General features: G+C 43.9%; 2 pseudogenes across 2 annotated transcripts; both read left to right on the top strand.

Moving 5' to 3' along the window:
• The first annotated feature begins 13,434 nt into the window (after window positions 1-13,434).
• On the top strand, window positions 13,435-14,778 carry LOC103631466 (Glutathionyl-hydroquinone reductase pseudogene; annotated as a pseudogene). The gene is made up of 5 exons (NR_161190.1): window positions 13,435-13,644; window positions 13,761-13,937; window positions 14,072-14,338; window positions 14,482-14,584; window positions 14,678-14,778. The product of NR_161190.1 is annotated as a Glutathionyl-hydroquinone reductase pseudogene (transcript).
• Window positions 14,779-16,100: 1,322 nt separating this feature from the next.
• LOC114515512 (Oxysterol-binding protein pseudogene) lies at window positions 16,101-18,550 on the top strand (annotated as a pseudogene). Its single transcript, NR_161191.1, has 6 exons — window positions 16,101-16,983; window positions 17,449-17,521; window positions 17,608-17,726; window positions 17,824-17,945; window positions 18,086-18,262; window positions 18,378-18,550. The product of NR_161191.1 is annotated as an Oxysterol-binding protein pseudogene (transcript).
• The last annotated feature ends 2,185 nt before the right edge of the window (window positions 18,551-20,735 follow it).

Below are 20,735 nucleotides of genomic sequence, written 5' to 3'. Positions count from 1 at the left end.
ATAGTTGTTTCCCCGAAGCATGGCGAATAATATAATCAAGGACTTTGGGAGATGCTTCGGGGACAGCAGCACTGGTTTCTTCAACAAAAGTTGGCTCTGCAACTTTTTCTTCTTCGAATTCCAGGGATTTTATTTTTGTGGGTTCTGAGGACCCAGCTTCGGCTTCAGTTTCTTGTTCTGGAGCCTTAGTATCAGAGATTTCAGTTTTTTCTTCGGGGATGACAGCAGTCTCCTTCGGAGGTGTGCTTGAAGATTTAATTGTCTCCAGAACATCTAGCACGTTGACCATTCTCTTCCTTTTCGGAGTCACTGCTGGCACCTTTTGGTTTTTTACTGCCTCAATATTTGTTGCAGGACTCAAAACTTCTGATGTTTTTGATCCCTCCGTTGCTTCTTTTACTTCTTCCATTTTCTCTGTGGACGGCGCTTCGGCCTTCTCTTTCGTTTATGATAACAAAGTCTTTGATTGTTCCAATTCTATTTTTGTTGGCATTTCGGCCGTTTCTGTGACTTCTGGCAGTAAGGTTGGCTCGGTTGGTTTTTCAGCTTCGGTGGCCGAAGAGGTTTCTCCGGTAAACTCAGGCACCGAAGCCGGTTCAATATAGCGCGGCCGATGTGTGAGGACCTTTATCTTCTTTCTTTTCGGTTCTGGCTCGCTAAGAGCAGTTGCAGCTTCTTCTTTTGCAGAGGTTGTGTTTTTTCTCTTCTGCCTTCGAATGGGATAGCAATAGTCAGGGTAGACAAACCCGATTGCATCAAATACCCGATTTAGCCTCTTCTTTTTTCGGCCTCCGAAGGCTGCTGACATTGCAGTGTCTTCGGCCTTCGAATAAGCCCCAAGCAGTTCATCACTTAAATTTTCAATGCTTTTTAACCAGTCATCATCTGGCTCAACGAATTTATCTCCAAATTTAAAAGTATATTTCAACCTGATAAGTCCACCTTCGTCGGCCTCTTTTATGGTTTCTTGTGGCATTTCCCATTTCTCCGCGAGCGGCCATACCCTGAAGGCGATATGCTCTTGTACTAAGTCCCTCGTTCCAATAAAAGAACAGATAACGCCGAAGGCCCTCTAGCATTCTTCGGCAGCTTCATTCATTTCAACCTTCGGCCTCCGAAGGCCGAAGCTTTGCCAAATAGGGCGCATAATTATACCTTTGATATCTTCTCGTACTGTCAGATCATTCTTCACATAAAACCATTCTGTCATCCAGTCGCCGGGCCATCTCTTCCGAAAGGTTGGCACGGGGCAGCTTGACCCGGACCGAGAAACGAAACTGTAGCAGCCAAAATTATTGTGATACTGTTCCTTACCCCAAGGTTTTGTTTCGTATGATAATTCGTGTATATTGCAGAAGCTTTTTGCATCAGGCTTCAGACCTTGGCTTCTCACGGCCCACACGAAGATATTCAGCCTTATGATTGCTTCGGGGGTAAGTTGGTGAAGATAGACTTCGAAGATTTTCAACACCTCCACGACGAAGCTGCTCAAGGGAAATCGCAGACCAGCTTTCAAAAAGCTTCGGTATACTACGACTTCATTCTCTTCAGGGTGTGGGCACGTTTTTTCCCCTTCGTCGGCCCTCACAATGGATAAATCCCGGAAATACCTTCCTCTCATGTTGACAAGATGATTCTCTTTGATAGTTGATTTACCATAAACTGAATGGCTTGGTCGCCAGGGACGATCTTCGGAGTCTTCACCGCCACTGTCCACATCATAGCTGTCACTGTCACCAGTATCTTCAGACAAACCTTCCAGAATCTCCTTGGTGATTTTTTCTGTATTGGTCTTTGACATCGCTATAAGAAACCCCAAGTTTTTCTCTTCGTCCAGGCTCAGCTTCATCTCAGCAGCAGTCTTCTTATCCTCAGACATCTTCGGAGACACTAAAAACTATTTTCAAAGCCGAAGCTTCAAAACTAAAGGCTTAACAAATCTTAGTGTACAAGAGCTAAAAATTGAGTGAGCGGGAGCAGTTGGCCAGAGAGCGTGTCAAATGAGTTTGCGGTATGACCGTATTTATACGCCAAGTGCGTTGAAAATTGAAAGACCCCGCTTGTCAGTGAATGTTGCTATTCTAGCAAAGGGAAGGTGTTTTTTCGGACCTTCGGCGTAAAGCCTTCGTCCATGTCGCAATCTAAATTTATTATTTTAAACAAATTAATATTGCGAGGGGCTACTGTTGGGGACCTTCGGCATCCGAAGGTCCTCAAAAACAGGATTTAACAGTATTTCTGGAGTATAATGTGTGAACAGGTATCTTCGGACTCAAGTCGGCATCACAGTAGACCAGAATAATACGAAGGTTGGTACAGCGCCGAAGGTGTGAGCAGGAAAGCTTCGGCGTGACAGTAGAAAGTGAAACCGACTTAAAGATGAAAAGACTATTTAGACCTCGACAGATTACTATAGAGTTATTATCAACTGTAAAGGGCATGAATGTAATTTTGTATGGGTTGTGTCCCGCGCCTATAAATAGGTGAACAGTACTCCCGTACTGTTCACGCTGACTGGGCATTCGCTTTTTGCGTCACGCTTGTACTATCACCTCCTTCCAGTTGAAGGTACACTTGTAATTCAATGATATTCCTGTTTATGCCTAATAATAATAAATAATTGTTTATGTTGTCTTTTATATTCCTTACATTTCATCCTTCGTCACTGTATGATGAATTTATGGAAATACGTCCTTCATAACCTTCGTCCAGAAACCATTATATCCTAAAGGAAATAATGCTTCGAAGGACGAAGGGCTTTAACGGTTAACATTTTCTATGTTGCCTTGTTCTTAACTCATAGCATTTGAGAACAAGTCCCCAACAATAGGAATCTCGAAAATCTGTGGTAGAAGGAGATTCTAGATCGAACTAGAGGAACATGGCATTATAATTTGGAATATGGCTCAAAAAGCTAAACCAAATATACCCTTAATGGAATCTATTCAACTTATGCACCCTTTGGTTGAGATTCCAGATTTTTGACAATAAATATGGCTCAGAAAGCTAAACCAAACAGACCTTTAATGGACCACATAAATGAAAATATGATCATAATTTTCCCTGTGAACATGTTACACCCAGATTTAAGGGGTAAACCTGGGTGCGTCTCATATATGCGCCAAAGAAGAACAACACATACAATGACCAAGTGAATAGAGATAAATGTCACAAACATTATTACATAACGAGAATGTCTTACAAAATACTGATAAATAAATAAAGCAAACTAATATTATTTCCTTGATGCTATTAAGTCGACTGGGAGATGACTCCTAGACCTCGTCGAACTCCCCGTAGTAATCTTCCTCTGGGGCCACATGCTCTTCACTTGTGGGGGGAGAGTTTTATCACAAGAGTGAGCTCACAAAAGTTCATCGCTCAATAAGTGTGGGGAAAAATGTGCATGAGCTCACCACAGTGGGGTCTCATGTATAGTGTCTGGCTGATCAACAAATAATGGTGAAGGCAAAGCATTGATTTTAATAAGTTGGTCAAATTTTATTAGCAGTACTAAGTATAACTAAATACCAACCTAAATAAATGAGAGATCATAATTAAAAATAAAACCACAATGCGATGCAAATGACCAATTAAGTTTAATTCCATAAGTTATTCATGTGAGGGTCCGAGTCGCTCATGACCATGAGCACGACTGATATACCAGTTTTACACTCTGCAAAGGTTGCACATCTTTGCCCACAAGTCATGTTACCCATCTTCCACGGGGTTATACGGACCCATACACCTCTACCGAGGATGCGAGGCAGGGTAGCACTACGAGGCACAAAGTTCCACTAGCTTTAGAAAACCCGCTACAGTTTTTGAGGAGAGCAATAAAGGAATCCCCCATTTGAAAAGCCATCGCAGCATGATCAACCCGAGAACCTCCCTATACCGAAAACTCCCCTACCACCCTTGCCCCTTTTGGATAAGGTAGTCCTCCACTAGCTTTCCTAATTAGTCAGCCAAAGGCGTCCCATACCACCCTTGTGGTAGCACTATTTTCTCGGGTGGTTCTCCTTGTTCACTTTAACATAATGATCTTATCATGAACGGTAAATAACTCATTGACAATAAATAGCATGATCATAAATAATGTGTATCTTAACATCCAAAACCACATAAAGCAATAACATATACTACCCAAAAGTTCAGTGGTAAACAAGGTATAAAGATGACCAAACTAGGGTGACCTATTGGGTCCCATCAAAATTAACCTATGCAGATCATAATGATTAACATGAACATTATTGGGTAAATAAGAGTGATCAAGGGCACAACTTGCCTTCAACAAGCTCCTACTCAGAGTTTTCCACCTGCTGAGTACCGGAGTCCTCAATTACTTGCTCGTCTACTCACAACAATACAAACAAACATGGTATAGGAAAAATTAACATCACACCAAACATGAGAACATAATGCATAATAATGATCTACGCATTGTAACGAGATCCTAGGTTCGAGAACCACTAAATTCGGAGTTACGGTTAAGGAGTTATTATTTTCTGAAGGTTTAGCTGTTAGACATAAACAAACTAAGTGCATGATTTTAACCACATGTTACATAATAAAATAAGGTTATTAAATGATAAACAATATTAATCTGAGTTCATTGCAACTGGAATGGGTCAATTTGGAGTTAGAACATAGAAGTTATGAATTTATGAAGGGTTAGGCTTTAATTTCTATAAGAAAAACTATTTTCCACATTTATTCAGAAATTTTCTAGAGTTCTTGGGATGCAGGTATGCTTTCCCAGCAGTACAGGGCTAAGGCGTAATTTTTTGGATCCCCCTGGTGACGATTTTATGGGTATATGGGACTACAGGTTAAAAATAGAGTTCACCGAGGTTGTTTAAATAAAAAGACCCCAGCGAAGGGGTATGGACAGATCTTAGCCGCCCAATCGAGGGTGAACGGTTTGGATTAGATCACAGGTCACATTTCATAGGAGCCCCTAGATGCCCTACCAACGACCAGAGACCCATTATCACAAGGACCGCCTGATCGCCGATCAATGGCCCGTGTTCAAAGCTTGAATCAGTGTCACTGGTTTTAATCTTGGCCGCAGGTTTGAAATCTAACGGCACCAGGGCGTCTTTAGCAACCCACCGCAATGAGCGATGGCACCTTCGCCGCCACGGTGACTTAGCTTACTGGTGCATGCGACCCCCCCCCGATCTGATACTCTAATTCGCCCGCCATCTTGTAAAATACGATGCTCAGACGAATGCGAATTAGATAGGGGTAGTCTTACCGATGGGAGTATGGTCGTAGGGCTTGGCCATGGCGCGAGCGGCTCCACGATGGAAAGGAGGTCGATGACGAGAAATTGCGGCGTCACAGAGAGCTTCTGTGCACTCCCACCACAAAGTATCGGTTCCACTTGATTGCACAATGCTCCAATCCTTGCCCCGAGGACACGGATGGCGGTGAATCATGGGATTGACCCCCGACGACAGCGGCACGCTCTCTCCTCCCTCAAAGCGCGTGCTCCCCTTCGGCGATGACTGAAGCTCAGCTGGCAATGGATAGGCTGAGGTTTGGTGTTCGACGCGTCGGGTTATAGCCCCCCCCCTTTTCCTCAACGGAGTCGGTTTGGTCAGCGGTAGAATTGCATGACATGTGGAGGAGCTACGGAGAGTCCGTTGCAAGAAGATCTACAGGGTTGTGTGGGCCCCACATGTCAGCGGAACCGCGTGGCGCATGGAGAGAAAGGGGTATGGCTAGGTTGGGGGCCCACGCGTCATAAGCACGGTGTAAGGCCATGTTGGCACACCACGTGCGGAGATCTGTTGATCCAGGAACGCAAGGGCTGACAGGGGGACCCCACCTGTCGGCGCAGATGGCTAGGCCATGCCGGCAGCGCGGACAACTGAGCCGGGCGAAGTAACATGGGCCATGGCATGGGGAAGTCTTCTTTTTTTATTCTTTTATAATTCATGTTTTGTTTTTCTATTTCTCATGTTTGAATTTGAATTTCAAATCAGTTTTGATGTGCAGGATTCCAATAAAGTGCACCACATACAAATCATGATATGCATAGATTATTTATTTCCATTAGTTAATTCACTCTCTTTAAATGTGATCATTCATATGCTTAAATTAACAAAGGGCAACACATGCATAAGGAGATTAACTTCTTTTATTATCCAAAAGTTGGGTATTACAAAACATCAAAATAATATCACACTTGGTATGTTTGAACCACATTTATGTGGAAAATTAAATTTTAGGAAAATATGCTTCCTTGTGCATTATAAGTTGATCAAAACAAATGTAGTGTTCTAACATCACTTGATTGTCATGTGTAAGGTTTAACTCTTTCTCAAGTGTGTCCCATGAGAATAGAAATAGGTCCTTCATAACAATATTCTAGTATGCATGATGAGTGATTCTCAAGAGGTGATCCGAGAATTAGTGTGTTAAGACTAATCATGACATCAGTTATGCATGTACAACATGTCTCTTGTCTTCTAATGTGTAGGTGTTGAGTGTTGAGGTGGACGATAACAATGGAGAAGGCCAATCGAGTCTATGCGTGATGGATTAAAAGTGGTGAAGGACATATGTAAAGGCTTGGGTCAAGGGACCAAGGGTTAGAGGATGGACCATGGATGACTATCACTTGGACATGTTGACAAACAAGTGTACATGCGATGATGGTGGTGAAGATGGTTTTAACCGAAGTCAGACAGTGCTCGAACCAAGTCAAGGTGGTTGTACATCGGGTGGTCAAAGGATCCTCTAAACCATAAGCGACAAGTTTACTGGATTTGGACCTCAAAAAACTAGGAGAGGACCTTGGGTGATATGTGGTGTTATTGGAGAGCTTGCATCAATGCAAAGTGCCTTCATAAACGACTTGTGGCCCTGCCGATTCAAGGAATTCAATTCGGACTGTTTCCCGTGGCAAAGCGATTCAAAGGAAATTTTTAGGGATAGCCGTGAAATATTTAATAGCCTTATAAATAAAGATAGTGGGTGCCCAAGACAATCATCTATCACATCTAAGTCTTTTCCATAGGCTAGCCAGTTATTTCATGATGAGAGAAGATTAGGAGTGGAGAGGGCGAGCACCTCTTGCTCTAGTTTTCCAATCTATACAGGTGAAAGGGAAATGTGTCTTTGGGCCATTTCAAGTATATTTTGGTGATTAAGTGTCCAACACCTATTAAGTGAGTTATTATATGCCAAATGATGAATGAAGTGCAAATCAACAAAAAAGTATGATTCTAGACTTAGTACATTGGTTTTTGTGTACTAATATATTTGTCTAAGTGCTAGAATCAGGAAAAGAAAAGGATTGGAAAAGAGTTGGCTGTGTACAGCCAACTGCTGCTCAGTCTGGGTGCACTGGACTGTCTGGTGGTGCACCGGACAGTGTCCGCGCCAGGCTGGACTCCGGCGAACTGGCCACTCTCGGGAAACTGTGGCGGCGTACGGCTATAATTCACCGGACTGTCCGGTGAGCCAACGGTCGCCAGCGCAACGGTCGGCCGCCCAATCCGCACGCGACGCGTGGCCCACGCCAACGGTCGGATGGGGGCACCGGACTGTCTGGTGTGCACTGGACAGTGTCCGGTGCGCCAACCAGCCCGAAGATCCAACGGTCGGCTGCGCTAGGAATGGAAGGAGATCCGCACCGGACATGCTACAGTGGCTGTCCCCACCCGTCAGAAGGCAAGAATTGCCTTCCTTGTTGGGTTCCAACGGCTCCTAGCTGCCTTGGGGCTATAAAAGGGACCCCTAGGCGCATGGAGGAGTCACCCAAGCATTCCTTGATCATTCCTAAGCACCAAGACTCTATTCTCGCGTATTCGATTCTTTAAGATAGTGACTTGAGCTCCATTTGAGTAGAGAACTCCTTGAGTTGTGTTGTGAGCTCAAGTTGTGGTTTGTGTGCGTGATTGTGCTCGTGTTTTTGAGTCTTGTGTGTGTTGCTCTCCCCTCCCTTACTTCCGTGCTTCTTTGTGATCATTAACTGTAAGGGCGAGAGGCTCCAAGTTGTGGAGATTCCTCGCAAATGGGAGAAAGTAAAAGAAAGGAAAACACAGTGGTATTCAAGTAGATCATTGGATCACTTGAAAGGGGTTGAGTGTAACCCTCGTCCATTAGGACGCCACAACGTGGAGTAGGCAAGTGTTATACTTGGCCGAACCACGGAATAAATCACCGTGTCTTTTGTGTTGTCTCTCTTGGTGATCATTGTGTTTCACAAAAGCTCGGTCCTTAGCCACTTTGTCATATTGCACTAACACTTAACCAAGTTTTTGTGGCTACAAGTATTTGATTTTTACAGGATCACCTATTCACCCCCCCCCCTCTAGGTGCTCTCAATTGGTATCGGAGCAGTTCTCTTCACGAAAGGGACTAATCGCCCGAAGAGATGGATCCTAAGGGAAAGGGGATGGTGGTCAACGATAAGGAGAAGGAGTCCATCTTCAACGAGCCAAGAGACGATAAGCCCACTGACTCTGGCTCGAGTCACAAGAAGAAGGACGGGAAGAAGAAGAGGCGCATCAAGAAGATTGTCTACTACGACAACGACGAGTCTTCTTCTTCCTCAAGAGACGACGACTACGACGAGAAAAAGAAACTGGTTAACTCAAACTTTTCATTTGATTATTCTCGTATTCCGTATAATTCCAATGCTCATTTGCTTTCTATACCTCTTGGTAAACCTCCACACTTTGATGGAGAGGACTACACTTTTTGGAGTCACAAAATGCGTAGTCACCTTTTCTCTCTTCATCCTAGTATTTGGGAGGTAGTTGAGAACGGGATGCATTTTGATAGTACTGACAACTCCGTTTTCATTAATGAGCAAATCCATAAAAATGCACAAGCTACCACTGTTCTGCTAGCATCCTTGTGCAGGGACGAATACAATAAGGTGAGCGGCTTGGACAACGCCAAGCAAATCTGGGACACCCTCAAGATTTCTCATGAGGGGAACGACGCCACCATGATCACCAAGATGGAGTTGGTGGAAGGCGAGCTAGGAAGGTTTGCCATGATCAGGGGAGAGGAGCCAACGCAAACGTACAACAAGCTCAAGACCCTGGTGAACAAGATCAGGAGCTATGGAAGCACAAGATGGACGGACCACGACGTCGTCTGACTTATGCTCAGGTCTTTTACTGTCATTGATCCTCATCTTGTGAACCTCATTCGTGAAAATCCCAGGTACACAAAGATGATTCCCGAGGAGATTCTTGGGAAATTTGTGAACGGGCGGATGATGGTGAAGGAAGCGCGATATGTTGATGATGCTCTCAATGGCCCTCTACCCATCTACGAGCCTCAACCGGTTGCTCTCAAAGCAACAAGCAGCAGGGAGGTGCTACCTAGCAAGGTGGCACAAGTTGAGGTGGCCGGGCTAAACGAGGATGAGATGGCCCTAATCATAAAGCGCTTCAAGACCGCATTGAAAGGACGCAAGGAGTACCCTAATAAGAACAAGGCAAAGGGAAAGCGCTCCTGCTTCAAGTGCGGTAAGACTGGTCATTTTATAGCAAATTGTCCCGATAACTCTAGTGACCAGGAACAAGGAAAGGGCGGGAAGAAAGAGAAGAAAAAGAGCTATAGGAAGACGAAAGGCAAGGCGCATCTGGGCAAAGAATGGGATTCAGATTGCTCTTCTTCCGACTCCGACGACGAAGGACTCGCCGCCTCGGCCTTCAACAAGTCATCTCTCTTCCCCAACGAGCGCCATACTTGCCTCATGGCAAAGGAGAAAAATGTAAGCGCTCAAAATTCCCCTAAGTATACTACTTCAAGTGATGATGACTCTAGTGATGATGAAGTAGATTACACAAGTCTATTCAAAGGTTTAGATAGAACTAAGGTAGATAAAATCAATGAATTGATTGATGCTTTGAATGAAAAGAATAGATTGTTAGAAAAGCAAGAAGATATTTTATATGAAGAGCATGACAAGTTTATTAGTGTGCAAAAATCTCTTGATTTAGAAGTTAAAAGGAATGAAATACTTTCTTCAGAATTATCTGCTTGTCATGAAACCGTGTCTAGCTTAAAGAGTATTAATGATGTTGGGGGTATGCTTCGTAGCCGAAGATCATGAAGAAAGAAACACCTTCGGCAGACCCTCTCAAAAGCAGTGCCGAAGCTATCGCCCATAAAGCTTCGGCATAGCGACATGTCTCAAGACGAAGGGGTGAACCGACTTAAAGATAAAATAACCTATAGACCCATGATATTTTGTGTCATTATTGTAATCAATTGTAAAGGGCATAAATGTAATTCTACACAGGTCGTGCCCTGTGTCTATAAATAGGTGAACAGTACCCCTGTACTGTTCACGCAATCTGGTAATCACTGGCACACTACGCTTGGATTATTGCCTTCTGTCAAGACGAAGGTATAAATGTAATTGAATGTTATGTTTCAATATTTAAGTTGTATAATAAAATATACGGATAAGTTTATGTGTTTTGATATATCATTTCTTTATGTTTTATATTTTATATTTCATCTTACATTATTTCACAACTCCAGTCACGAAGGTACGACCTTCATGATTTTTCGCTCATGGCCTTCGTCCGAAGATCATTTTATATCCTTGGGGAGATAATGCTTCAATGGACGCAGAACATTAACATTTAACATTCTATGTTGCCTTGTTCTTAATTCGAAGCAGTTGAGAACAAGTCCCCAACATTGGCGTCCACCTCCGGTGAACTCACTTCCACTTTTTGAGTTGATGGCTTCGTTCAACAACCAAGCTGAAGCTGCTTCGGCTACGAAGCTGGTACTCCTGATAACGAGCGGTTCATGCTCAGAGCCAGCCAACAAGAAGCAGAAGAAGGAGGCTCAGAGAAGGGTACAGCATGTCGGGGTGCAGGGACCCTTCATCAAGTCGAAATGGTCCCACATCCCAATTACCTTCTCCCAGGAGGACCTTCAGCTCAAGGATTACCCTCACAATGATGCTATGGTCATTTCTTGCGTCATCAAAGGATTTCTGGTACACAATGTTCTGGTTGATATAGGCAGTGCAGCGGATATTATATTTGCTAAGGCCTTCAGATAGATGCAAGAGCCAGAGGATAAGATTCATGATGCTACACACCCTCTTTGTGGCTTCGGAGGAAGGCAGATTGTAGCACTCGGCAAGATCACGATGCCAGTGACCTTCGGATTTGTCAACAATACAAGGACTGAGCAAGTTGTGTTTGATATTGTCGACATGGAGTACCCTTATAATGCAATCATTGGTCGTGGGACACTTAATGCTTTTGAAGCAATTCTTCATCCAACATATCTATGCATGAAGATACCTTCGGATCAAGGGCCTATTGCTATTCATGGAAGTCAGGAAGCTGCCAGAAAGGCTGAAGGAAACTGGACAGATTCAAAAGCAATCCATAATATATATGGAGCCGAAGCTTGTGAGCAGTACAAGTACAGAAGGGAGAAGGTTGCTTCGGCCGATCAGCCGAAGCCCATGCTTTTATGTGAAGATATAGCAGAGCAGAAGGTATTGCTGGGATCTCAATTATCTGAGGAACATGAGAAAACTCTAACAAGGTTTTTGTTCAACAACAAAGATGTCTTCGCATGGTCAACCAACGATCTCTGTGGTGTCAACAGGGACGTCATTGAACATTCGCTCAATGTCGATCCATCCTTCAGACCCAGAAAGCAGAGGCTTCGGAAAATTTCTAATGACAAAGCCGAAGGTGCTCGGAATGAAGTGAAAAGACTTCTTAGTGCTGGAGTCATCAGAGAAGTAAAATACCTAGAATGGCTAGCCAACACTATTATGGGGAAGAAGTCCAATGGTAAATGGAGAATGTGCATTGATTTTACTGATCTCAACAAGGCTTGTCCAAAGGATGAGTTCCCATTACCAAGAATAGATTCTCTAGTAGATGCAGCAGCTTCGTTAGAGCTCATGAGTCTACTAGATTGTTATTCAGGCTACCATCAAATCTAGATGAAGAAGGAAGATGAGCCAAAAACCAGCTTCATAACCCCCAGCGGTACATATTGTTATCTTCGGATGCCTGAGGGGCTCAAGAATGCTGGAGGAAGCTTCAGTAGAATGACAGCCAAAGTCCTTCACTCTCAGATAGGCAGAAATGTGCTAACATATGTTGATGATATCGTAGTAAAAAGCACGAAGCAGGAAAATCACATTACTGATCTGCAGGAAACATTTGCTAATTTTAGGAAAGCTGGCCTGAAATTAAATCCAGAAAAGTGTGTCTTCGGAGTAAAGAAGGGAAAATTCCTTGGTTGTCTAGTTTCAACGAAAGGGATCGAAGCTAATCCGAACAAAATCGAAGCTATTCTTTGGATGGAGCCGCCAAGCACAAAGAAGGGGGCTCAACGGCTGACAGGAAGACTGGCATCTTTGAATCGATTCATATCTAGATCAGCAGAGAGAAATTTACCATTCTTTGAAGTGCTGAAGTCAGCCGAAGTCTTTCAATGGGGATCAGCTCAGCAGAAAGCCTTCGAAGAGCTGAAGCAATACCTGATAGATCTAACAACGCTAACTCCACCCACGCTAGGGGCTCCTCTGCTATTGTATGTGGCAGCTTCGCACTCTACAGTAAGTGCGGCACTTGTACAGGAGAAGCTTGAAGGACAAAATAAAAAGCAAGTTCTAGTATATTTTGTCTCCGAAGAATTAAGCTTATCAAAGAAAAATTACACAGAATTGGAGAAAGTGTCGTATGCTGTATTAATGGCCTCCAGGAAGCTTCGGCAGTATTTCCAAGCTTACCATATAATTGTTCCCTCGTCACAGCCTCTGAAGGATATTATGAGGAACAGAGAAGCTACTGGAAGGGTTGGAAAGTGGGCCGCGGAGCTCAATGAATTCACCATTGACTATGTGCACAGATCTTCAATTTAATCCCAAGCGCTAGCAGACTTCATCATCGACTGGACACCAGGGGCTCACGAAGAAGGGACAGGCAAGGACACCGAAGCTTGGACGGTGTTCTGCGATGGTTCTTGGGGAACCTTCGGTGCAGGAGCAGTTGCGATCCTAGTGGCACCTTCAAAATTCAAAACATGTTTTGCAGTCAAACTGGATTTCAGTTGCACAAATAATATTGCTGAGTGCGAAGCACTTCTATTGGTGCTTCGGAAACTAAGGGCAATCTTTACTACTTATTAAGGCTACAAGGGTAGCCTGCCGTTCTGCCATCCTGCAATCTCAACCGTCCGTTCTACCGTTCTACGATCTTATCTGTCCTTCCGTGACTGCCTTCCGCGGCCGGCCCGCATCTCGCAACCGTTCCACGCGAGCAAAGAGCCCCCGTTCCCCCTCCCCTTCTGCTCGAGTCCATCGTCGTCGCTCTGCCCTCATCCCCTCCCACGACACTGAGATGCTGCCGTCATGGACTCTTGATTGCCGCTTGCTCTGTTCATGGACTCATGCGCACGTGTCAGATGACTGCGCGGTCGGCGCTGGACGAGGTCACCGACACGGGCGCCTTCGGCCGGTCGCCATCCACCTTCCGGAGCTCCGTTTCCAGGGACAGGTGGTTCCCTGCCGTGGCGGGGCGGTACCACCTCTACGTCTCGTACGCGTGCCCCTGGGCGTCCCGGTGCCTCGCCTTCCTCAAGCTCAAGGGCCTCGACCATGCCATCGGCGTCACGGTACGTCGGTAACCCTAGCCTCGCCCTCGCCATCGCGAGCCGACAAGCCGGATCGGGGGTTCGCTCGGCAGTGGATTGATTCCAGTTCCCCGTGATGCGCTGCATCGGAACCGTAGGTCGTGAAGCCCATCTTCGAGCGGACCAAGGGGAGCGACGAGCATCTGGGCTGGGTGTTCCCCGCCGCCGCCGACGACGAGCCCGACGCCGAGCCCAACCCTCTCAACGGCGCCCAGAGCGTGAGGGAGCTCTACGAGATCGCCCGCTCCAACTACGCCGGGAAGCCAACCGTCCCCGTGAGCCTCCAATCTCGTCACTCCAAATCCACCAAACAAGCAGCGGATCTGATTCCCCCCCTCCTCCTTTCCGGCACGCAGAAGTGCAGAACAGCCCAACAGCCGAGCTGATTCCAGTGTTCCATGCGTTTCAGGTGCTGTGGGACAAGCAGCTGAAGACGGTGGTGAACAACGAGAGCTCTGAGATCATCCGGATGCTCAATGACGAGTTCGACGGCATCACCAGGAACCCCGGGCTGGACCTCTACCCGGCCCACCTCCGGGCCTCCATCGACGAGGCCAACGAGCTGGTCTACGACGCCATCAACAACGACGTCTACAAGTGTGGCTTCGCCAAGAAGAAGGACGACTTCGTGCTTGTGCCGGATTTGGGGTCGCTCACCAGCATCCATGACAGGTGGGTGCTTTAACTTTTTCAATCGCCTTAATAGTAGATTATTATGTTTTTTATTATGATTTGGTATCTTCTCTTTGTCTATGAACAAGAAAAATTATGTTCCCTGAATATAGATCGCTGAGAGTTTATTGTTCCTAGTGATGCAAGGCGCGTGAACTCTTCTACTACCTCAAGGGTGGGCAGGTGGACTATGGCGAGGAGCACAGCAAGGCTTGCAGCCACAACAGGTTTGGGAGAATATATCACACAGGTAGGAGATTCCAAAGAACACAATACATGGCCATGGCCTTTCAGAAATTTATTTATCCATTAGTTCTTACATGGCTATTCTAATTTGGTGCAGGGCACTATCCTGTTTGTTACGAGCACAACCCAGTGCATTTTGTGGGGCACTCTGCTGGCGCGCAGGTTGTGAGGGTGCTGCAACAGATGCTTGCCGACAAGGTACACAAACAAGAGGTTTTTCGGTTTTACTCACAAGTGATAGCTGTTTATTGCTACTGGTGGAATTAGTCATGCCTATCATGTGCTTTCAGAGGGATGGTTCATGTGAGCTGGAGTACAGGATTAGAGCACCCAAATTAGGATGACTTTAAGTCATTTTCTGTTAACTATTAAGGGGGCAGCGTAGACTGCCCCCGCCTACGAATCCCACCCGCCGCTCCGCCTCACCCGCCGCGAAACCAGCCACAACAGCCACCTCCCCCGCGACGAATCCCGCCCGCGCCTCCCCCGCCGCCATCCCCGCCGCGACAGCCACCCGTGAATCACCCGCCGCGGCTCCATCTCCGCGAACCGCCCGCCCGCCTCCCCCGCCGCCATCCCCGCCGCGACAGCCACGACCCAGCGTACCCCCTCGTCATGCACATGGGTGACACCGTGTTACTTCCCGCGCCCCCGTCATCCCCTTCTTCCCCCGCATAGGTTCTCTCCCACCGCCACCTCCTTTTCGGCTTCGTCAGGCTGTGGTCGCCACTCTTCCTCCTCCCCGTCATCGCTCTCTCTCCGCGAACCCAGCCACAGCAGCCACCTCCCCCGCGGCGAATCCCGCCCGCGCCTCCCCCGCCACGAATCCCACGCCATCCTCGCCGCCATCCCCGCCGCGACAGCCACGACCCGCGAATCGCCCGCCGCGACAGCCACCCGCGAATCACCCGCCGCGGCTCCATCTCCCCGGCTCAATCTGCATATTAGAAACTTATGGATTACCTCAAAGTGAATCTTAATGATTCCCATCTAGAAGTGGTTAATGTGAGCATCTTTTTTATTATTTTTTCATTGTTGGTATATGTATTGTGTTCCTAATATTTTTAAAAGCTACGGTTCTAATAGTTGCTGCATTTTTATCTAGGCGGGTCTTTCACGCAGATCCTTTGTTCTTATTCAAGTTTGTTATTTTTTTACCACTATTAATTTACATTGTTATTGTTTACCCGTCTTAATTAGTTATAAGAAATTATTTCATATACGTGAGCCGTCTTAGCTATATGCTTATCTTTTGAATGATATGCAGATTGAACACATGCACCATTTAATAGTAATGTGCAATGTGCTGATTATGTTATTTCTTTTATGTTTTATCTGCTTTTTTGTTGGGTCCTCCAGGAATCGGAGAGACACAAACTATTCTTAGACTCCTTAGTGTCGTTCTCCATTCTACTCCTGTAAGAATGCATATCAAGTAACAAAGTTACTTGGTTATTCTTTATATTTTGGTGTATGGAGTATTAGTTTTCTTTTCGAGGATAGAAAACATGGGGGCTAGAACTGAACATTGATGGTAAGTACCAAGTATGTGAAGAATGTAGACCTCCTAATTAGTTTCTAATATATTTATTTGACTTTGGGTTGGGTATGGAAAATGGGAAGAATATAAAGCTGATTAGTAACATCTAGCTACTTCAAATGATGAGTTTCCCTTTGAAATTCTCCATTCTTAACTTGTTTCTCTTATAGATTGCATGATTATGTGTTGGTTATTAGTAGATAAATAAAAAACTTAGTTTTGACATTTTTTGTTCCTTTGATATCTCAAATCGGCCAAACAAACTAGAAGTGCTGGCAGGAAAAGATTGGTATGTTTATGCTACCATATTAAGACGTTTTTATTTTCTAGGTTTTCTTTGAACTTGCATGGTACCATCTATTTTTCAGATTTTGGAATATAATTATCAGTGAAGATTCGTGTAGTTCTCTTATAATGCTATATAATTACCACAATACAGTGCACTCAGTTTATTATTTCTTGATGAAAAGTGAGTGATATAGCCACTTTATTTGGAGGTTTTTACCCAAGATATCATGTACCTGAAATACTAAGATAGTATGAATCAATACATGGATATTGAAGGCTATACTCTAAAATGCAGTCTCACTACATAATTGACTCATGAAAAATCTGTTTTCTTATTACATGATTCTGTTTAGTAGAATCTATGGTTTTAAGGTCGTAGTAGTTTTACGATCGTATACTTGAAGTTCTGGTCTGATTCAGGATCACTATTTTAACAACCTTGTGTGGTTAATTTGCAGGATCGTGATAACTATTGGAAGATGATGCACAAGTACATAGGTTCAGATGTTACATCACTTGTGACACTTCCTGTCATAATTTTTGAGCCAATGACAATGCTTCAGAAAATGGCTGAGGTTTGTACTATGTTCCGAATTAGACTTCTTGAGATTTACACTTCCCATCTACAACTGAAGGATGTGTCTGCAATTGTTTGATCCTTGTCGTCTTTAAAAAATATTTTGTGCATCCCCTTCACCAAATATTTATTTACTAATGTATAAGGTTAGAAGACATTACAAGCTGCCTTATGGTTGTTCGGTAGCAATTACTTGTATGGCAAACTCCTGATGTCGTGTTTCATGTTCTGCTGTAGAAATTAGGTTGCCTGTAATGCCATGAATTCAATAAAAAACATAGAGGTAAGTAACCTAATGCGGTATGACCCTATTATTGGATGGCCATTATAAGTTTTGATTTGGTCACCCATTATGTGATACAAGTATCTTCCTATTCTTTACTGAGCTCCATACAGAAAATAACTTCTCTTTTATCTTGTGATGATTCATGCTAATGTTTTTACCTGTTCCTGCTGAATGCAGTTGATGGAATACTGTGAGTTGTTAGACAAAGCAGATGAATGTGAGGATCCATACATGCGTATGGTTTATGCTTGTGAGTTTTCTCCTTCCCTTGCTTTGCACATCGTTCGGTGCCATATCATGGTTGACTTGACTGAGCTGTTAATCAATTTGTTTCAGCTACATGGGCTGTTTCGGTATACTTCGCATATCAGCGCACATGGAAGCCTTTTAATCTGATCCTTGGAGAGACTTATGAGATGGTTAACCACCAGGGCATTACATTTCTTGCCGAGCAGGTCGGTGATACGAATGTCATTGCAGATTATCTTGAATGGAGACAACTTTGTCAACAATTTTTTTCTAATTATGCATTTTGTACTCTCATTTTATCAGGTAAGCCATCATCCCCCAATGGGTGTTGCTCACTGTGAGAATGAGCATTTTACTTATGATATCACGTCTAAGGTGAAGACAAAGTTCTTGGGAAATTCATTGGAATTCTATCCAGTTGGAAGGTTAATTGTTAGAATTGTATTTCTTTCTTGGAGATCTATATGGCTTAAAAATATTTTATTGGAATAAAATGGAAACCTTTTTGAAGGCTGAATTGGGACCCAATTATTCTAATCCCTGTAATATAATTTCCATGTCACAGGACTAGAGTGACACTTAAAAAATCTGGTGTCGTGTTGGATTTGGTGCCACCACTAACAAAGGTTAACAACCTGATATTTGGGCGTACTTGGGTTGATTCTCCTGGAGAGATGGTTATGACAAACCTGACAATCGGAGACAAAGTTGTGTTATATTTCCAACCATGTGGCTGGTTCGAGTATGATATTTGGCCATCAATTTATTCTTGCATTTGTTGACTTTTCAGTTTCAGTACTATATATTCGCTTACTATTTGCTGGAAGCGTTGACAAACCTGACAACCGAACAAGCAGGTCTGCAGCGGCCCTGACGGCGTCAGCACTAGGAATGTCGGGCAGCACTGTAGCACCTCCGCGACGCGGTCGTGGTCCATGGCCGCGCAGCTCCGGGAAGTGGCTCACGGTATAGAAGCGTCTGCTCCCCGAATCCCTTCCACTCGCCTGCTCGACGTGATTCACAAGCAGCCATGGATCTTCGCTCAAGGTGTTGTTTTCTCTTTTTTTCTTTCTATCTTGAGTTCTTTCTTCAACGATTTTACCCTATCATGTATTAGATCCTTAAATCAATTTTTCATATCTTGTTTGTGCCCGGCCGTTGATTGATGCACTCGCTCATCTCACATGGGTGGGACTCTTCGCTCTTGCATCACTGCCTGTCTAGCGGGAGCTACTCTAGCTTCCGGACACCAACTCCAGCGCCCCTGTATGGAACAAGTCCACCCTCACTGTCTGACAGCGAGGTGAGGCCACGACCTTGTCCTGTACCTTCCCTACTGCCTTCATTTGTCTCTTCTCCACATCCTGATTTCCTTTGTCACCCTTGGACAATCATGTATGTTATCACTATATAGTAGCATATATGTTCTTGATTTGTGTATGATCTGTGCTACCTTTTTTGCTTTGGGGCATAATATTGCACTACGGAAGGTTGGGTGTAGCAGTTGACCAGATGATCTCGCTTCCTATTCATTCAAAGCTTACATCTTTATGTGCTTTTGATTGATTCCCGGTGACTAATTTTACTGCTCTCCATATATACAAATTCATTCACCTGTCATATAGTTTCATCGATGAATCTGAGACTTTTATTGTTCTTGTGTTGCCCACTATGGAATCTTATGAGAAAGTAAAGCAGGAAAGGGAATCAGCTGAGAGATCATGAGATGTGATAACTGTGAACCTACAAAGGGTCACTCATGATGCTAAGGTTTTATTGAGCAGGTAATGGTTGGCAGAATGTATTTTTGAGAAATGGTGAACATAGTCTTATTGAATATTTTTACATGAGTTTCTACACCTATTTGTTAACATAATATGTGTTGTGTTAAGCCAGCTAAAAATGGTATAAGACACGAATAAAAGGCTTCAATAATACAATACCAGTATGCAACAATACAACTCGTTTGAGTCCCTATATTTAAATAATGTTTGATGCTTATCTCGCTTGGTAATCGTTCTGGATTTCAGGTGAGAATCTGAGCCCTTACTTTTAAACCAAAAGAAAAATACTAGGGTGTAGAAGTTAGTGATTCCTTGCTTCTTGTTTGTGTGGGCCTAAACAAACAAGTATGGGTTGAAGAAATAAATATTTTTGGCCTTTTTGGTTGTTTGAATTTCGCAATCTAGGGTCATAGCATTAGTGTGCTAGATTTACACAACGACATGTTGTTCACTTTACCTATATAGTTTTTTATTTCATACATGTAAGGTACTAAAGAGCAGACTGTCATTGTTATACTTGCAGCTCCTACAATTATGCTTGCTATTACTAATACCTTTCCTTGCTATTTTGCAACAAGTCCACAACAGTTGCTCGTGTGTATTTCCTCTGTCTCGGGTAAGCAGCATAGCAGTAGAGTAGGTGTTCACTAGCAGTACAAAGTCCTCCAAGGTTTGGTTAGTGTCTATTTTTATCATATTGTAATGTTTGTGAGGCGTGTGAATTTTTTTTTGTTGCATTAGCAACACAAGTATGTGATGTTGAACAAAAAAACTTAGATGAATAGACTGTGGGGCTTCTAGGTAGGGATGTGGTTAGTGAATTCGATTAGCAGCACTTGTGTTAGTTAGGCTAATATCACAGAATGCATGACTGTTTCTATGAATTGGCCTCCATTGACAATAAATCAGAATGCATGACTGTTTCAGCTTTCTATGAATTGGACTAGCAGAGACGTCTTAGAAATAATGTTCATTTTTTCAGTAATGCATGAATACATCAATTGTTACTATTATTGTGTACTCTTATAGTCAACTTTCTCTTGGACATTCCGTAAAAAACATTATATAATTATGATCTTTTGGAACTGTTTTTTTGTTTTCAGCTGCAGATACCCTAATGAAGGCAGTGATGGTGACAATGCTCCAGAAACAAGCAGTGATGTAAGCAATGAGAGTGACAATGACAATGGAAGGTCTATTGGAAGAACAACCCAATGTTTAGCACAAAATATTTGCACCGATCAAGAAAGGTTGTCCAGTGATGACTGTGATTCCAGTAACCAGGAACCTCCCCCTGTTTTCCAATATATGGAGCATGATGCACCATATGGAAGACAACCATTAGCAAATATGGTATGTCTTTTCGGTTCTTGTGCAACCAAATGTAGTATTTGTAACCTAGCTGCCAGTTATATTTTATTAATACCTACA

Source organism: Zea mays, chromosome 6 (genome assembly GCF_902167145.1).
Source record: "Zea mays cultivar B73 chromosome 6, Zm-B73-REFERENCE-NAM-5.0, whole genome shotgun sequence".
Lineage (NCBI taxonomy): Eukaryota > Viridiplantae > Streptophyta > Magnoliopsida > Poales > Poaceae > Zea > Zea mays.
This window is presented reverse-complemented; position numbering and strand designations above follow the sequence as displayed.